The following is a 5,006-nucleotide window of genomic DNA, read 5'->3' as shown; positions in this document are numbered from 1 at the left end:
GATGAATAAGGATTTATAAAAAGATCCACTCTTCCTATAAAAGGAATTCTACTCTTCTTGGGAAAGAAAACCAAAATCCAAGTCCTAGCGTTAGGGCAAAACCTACAGATTTTCAGCCTAGGGAAGAAGGTCCACTAGACCTTGTAGAGTCCCACAAAGCTTGGAACTAGGATAAGTCTTCTCAGTACATTTGTCAGAAACAATGAGCTTTGTACTCTCCACTGGGTGAAGAGCTGTCAGGTTTTGATAACTTTCGCAGAAAAGTACGTTGTACTGTTTTTGTTTGTTTTTCTGTTTGCAAGATGACTGGACAGTTTAAAGGATATAATTTGTGTTTGCATAAGTTTGAAGATAAGTGACTTGAAGAAGGTTCAAAGCCATGGTTAGACCTTGTAGAACACTATACAGAGAAATGGAGCTTAGCTCTACACTCTTTTGAAAAGACGGAGGGCCATAACTAATTTAATTCCTATTTACCAGTACCAAGGGGGTTATGCAGGAGACTCCAAACCAATACAATCTCTAGTATTCCACTGGGGCCTCCCAGAGCCCCAGTAGGGGTTAGAACCAACTCCTGAATAGGGATTACACAAGGAGAAGAAGAGAGCATCTATATGAATCAGGACTCTCAGGGGGCACTCAGGAGATTAAGAAGGAAGTCAGAGGTTGAGGCAGAGGATGGGGACTAATATCATAATATTAGAGGTAAAATTGAAACTACACAGGTTCTATGTCCAATCTTACCCAATATGTCCAAAAGAGCTATATGAGTCTGAACTGAGTGTAAAATTCTAATCCAAGAACTGAGGTTAAAAACATGAATAAAGAGAAGATATCAATCAAACAGTTCAGGGTAAAGAAAAGACTGACAATAAATCAGGAAGAAAAGAGAAATCCCATAACAACTATCAGCAGAGACTCAAAAAGAAAAAAAATTATGGCTCAAGGACTACTAGAGTGGCAGGGAAAAATAAAGAGAATTTTAAAATATGAAATTAAGGAAATTTGGGAAGGAAAAAATGAAAGGGGGAACAAATAGCTTAAAACAGAAGGTGACAGATAAAAAACCAATTTAAAATTATTTCCCCAAAGTTATCAAACTGTGTATATTCTTTGATCCATCGATATCAATACTGAATTTATATCCACAGAAATTCAAGAAATAGGGAAAGAACTGAAATGCAAAAATAGATCTATAGAAGTTCTTTTTGTGGTAGCAAAGAATTGCAGACAAGGGGGATGCTCATCAATTGGGATATTGTTAAACAAATTATGGTATAGTAATTATTGGAATACTTTTGCTCTATAAGAAATAATGGAAACAGTTTCAGAGGAACCTGGGAAGATTTGTAAGAACTGGTGAAGAATGAAATGAGAATAATATATAAATAACAACAATATTATGAAGACAAATAGCTTTGAAACACTTAAATATGAATAGCAAAATGACCAAATACAATTCCAGAAGACTAATGATGAAGCATGCTACCTATCTCCTTAGAGTATAAATTGAGATATATAGTTTTTTGACATGGCCAATGAAGGAATGTTTTGCCTGACTATGCATATTTCATACAAGTATTTTGTTTTCCTTCTTTTTTTTTCTTGGGGGGAGGGGTGGTAGGTAAGGTGGAAGAGAAACAAAATAAAATTTTGTTCATTGAAAAGAAATTAAATTGAATTTTAAAGCCTAGAAGATGGAAACTTCTGGATCCAACTGGTGGAGACCCTCTGAAAAATCACATGAAGAACTGAGTGGTTAAGAAAGTAGAAAGAGAGGAAGAAATATAGCCTAGCCCTATGATGGCAAATCTACAGCACACATGCCAAAGATGGCATGTAGAGACCTCTCTGTGGGCATGTGAGCCATGCTGGAGCTGCTCCATTCCCTATCTCCACTGCACTTCCTCACCCCTCTGCCCAGTAGCCCAATAGAAGTGCTTACTCCTTCCCCTGAGTGGAATGCCTGGGTCATTCCCTTTCCTTTCTCCCTCCCCTGTCTGTGGTAAGATGGAAGGAGTGTGGTCGGGGTGGAGAAACTTAGTCTGGGGGAAGTGAGGCATGGCACACAGTGGGGGGGGGCAGGATGGGGCACACCCTGGGGGGATGAATGGTATGCAATCAGGGGACCGGCACAGCAGGCAGTGTCTAAAAGGTCCTAAAAGGTTTGTTATCACTGGCCTAGCACCTCTCTACAAAAGAAGTTCTAAAAAATGCACCCAACCAAAGTTATCAAAAAAGTCAAGAAAGTGATAGCCTAGGCAGCTTTGGAAGACAAATAAAGAGGTTTGCAGACCCTGGGGACTGGATCTAGCCAGAAGCATCCAATTTTTACCACTATCCAAGGACAGAAAGAGAACTAAAGCTGGGGAATAAATTATACTAGGAATGTTAAGTTTATTCAGTATTAGGAAAGTTATATCCCAAATTAACCATACTATTAATGAAAACAACAAAATTGATATGATTATATTAATAGATGCAGAAAAAAGTTTTTGACAAGATTAAACACCTATTCTTATTTTTCAAAAACTAGAAATGGAAGCAATGGCAAGATGACAGAGTAGAGGCAGCAACCTAGCTGAAATCTGCCAACATTCATCTCCAAACAACTTAAAAATAATGCCTCAAATCAAATTTTGGAGTGGCAGAGCCAACAAAAAGTCAGAATAAGGCATTTTTCTAGCCTAAAATAATTTAGGTCACCAAGAAGAGATCTGTGATTCTGGGATGGAGTCTAGTTCAGAGGTCATGTGGTGGTCATAGCACTAGCAGCAAGCCTTGTAAATGTAGTAGTTGCAAAAGTAGTAGCAGTGCTTCAGGAACTCTCAGCCCAAAGACTTTAAGAGGGTCAGACAACTGGTGAGAAAGAGGTCATAGGGATAATTTTATTGGCTACCAGGTGCAACTGGCACTGATTGGCAACTCTACTGCCGATATACAGTTCTGGGTTTCAGTTTCAGGACAGAGCAGAACACTAGCACTTGTGGCTATGAGAGAACAGGGAGTTTGGTCATAATTCCAGGGCTGAAAGGAACACTAGTGTTTGTGGCTCTAAAGGAACAGGGACTCTTCTTGGGTAAAGATCAGAATTCAAACTAGGAAAGCAGTGACCATACTCTCCCAGTATCCTACCACCTTGCAAGTACTGAAAATTTAGAAACCCCAAACTAGCTCTGAAACCAGTGACATGAAAAAAGTCTGAAGCTTGGAGAAATGCCTTCTTACCACTAGGTGAGCAGAGCTCAACTTTAACATAAAGTTTAAAGGCAAGAAACAGGCTGAAAAAGAGAGCAAAACAAAAAAAAATTTGACCCTAAAAAGCTACCTGGTAGCATGGAAGACCAAGATTTAAACCCTAAAGAAAACAAGAACATGAAAATAGCTATAGTCAAAACCTCAAAAAAATGCTAATTGCCTATAAGTACAATAAGAATTCCTGGAGGAGTTGAGGAAAGAAATGAGAGGGAGAAGGAAAGGTTTGGAAGGAAATTGATGCAAGAAAAAACATGCAAAGAGAATTAACAGTTTGATAAAAGAGGCACAAAACATATTGAAGAAAATAACAGCTTAGAAAACAGAATAAGACCAAAGGGTAGAGGGCTGGAGGCATGAAAATTTACAGAATAAACAAATTCTTTTGTTTAAAAAAACACAATTGGCTTTTTTAAAAAAAGGTCAGAACAGGCCAAATGGAAAAAGAAATGTAAAAGCTCAATGAAGAAAATAATCATTTAAAAATTAGAACTGGGAAACCGAAAGCTAATGACTTCATGAGGCATGAAGAAAGAATAAAGCAATGCCGAAAAGAAAAAAAACAAACAAAGAAGAAAATGTGAAATATTTTGTTGGAAAAACAACTTACTTTTTCCGGGTTAAGATGGCGGCAGAGTAAGAAGCAGCTCTTAACCTCTCCTGACCGAAACACACAAAACTCCTCAAGGGGACATAAAAACAAGTCCAGACGAACGGAGGAACCCCACAACAGGGCACAGCGTGGAAGGTACGTGGAATCGAGGCATTTCCATGCTATAAAGGGCTCTCACTAAATCTCGGGCTGAGCAACCGCCCCACCCCCACCCCCTCCACACACAACACCTGTAGCTCCGAAGCCAGCTAAAAAGAAATAGAGCAAGTTTGGGGCACCCATCGAGTCATTGGCAGCTCCGGGACCTGTTCCTGAGAGCAGCAAGACTTAGGACTCCATTAAGCCAAAAAAGGCACGCGAAATCTGAGCGCGCGCGGGAGCAGGACGCTGGGCGCAGAGTGCTGGCTGAGCGGAGCTCAGGCACTGCGGAGGCGTGGGTGGAGGCAGACACAGCCAGGAACTAAAGCCTAAGTGGGGAACCAGTGCAGACGGGTATACGACTGTGGAAGTAGCTCCCTGAGACTTGTAAAGGAACCTCCTGCAAAGGATCAAGCAAGGGAGTCCACCAGGGGGCTTGACCTTGGAAAAAACTAGAACTCAGACCTCAGGAGCCAATAGATCTCTGACAGACACTGAGCGCGAGGATAAACCTGAGAAGCTGCTGGGCTAATGATGGCTAATCAGTCACAGGAAGTTCAGAAGAGAAAGAATAATAACAAAAAAAAGAAGTCTTTAACACTCGACAGCTTTTACACAGAGAAAATCCAGACAACCGAGCAAACAGAGGAGGAGAACAAACAACCATCCAGACCCTCCCCAAATAAGGAAAACTCCTCACAAGCTATGGAAGAGTTCAAAACTGAGATTTTGAGGAAAATGGAAGAGATATGGCAAGAAAATAACAGTTTAAAAAGTAGAATCTTGCAACTGGAAAGCGAGGCTCAGAAACCAAATGAACTGATAAGCAAATTGAACACAAGAAATGACCAGATTGAAAAGGAATACCAGAAGATTATGGCCGAAAACAGAAAGATTATAGCCGAAAATCAATCCCTAAAGGCTAGAATTGAGCAAGTAGAAACTAATGATCTCTCAAGACAACAAGAACAAATAAAACAAAGCCAAAAGACTGAAAAAA

This window comes from Gracilinanus agilis, chromosome 4, assembly GCF_016433145.1.
Source record: "Gracilinanus agilis isolate LMUSP501 chromosome 4, AgileGrace, whole genome shotgun sequence".
NCBI lineage: Eukaryota > Metazoa > Chordata > Mammalia > Didelphimorphia > Didelphidae > Gracilinanus > Gracilinanus agilis.
This window is presented reverse-complemented; position numbering follows the sequence as displayed.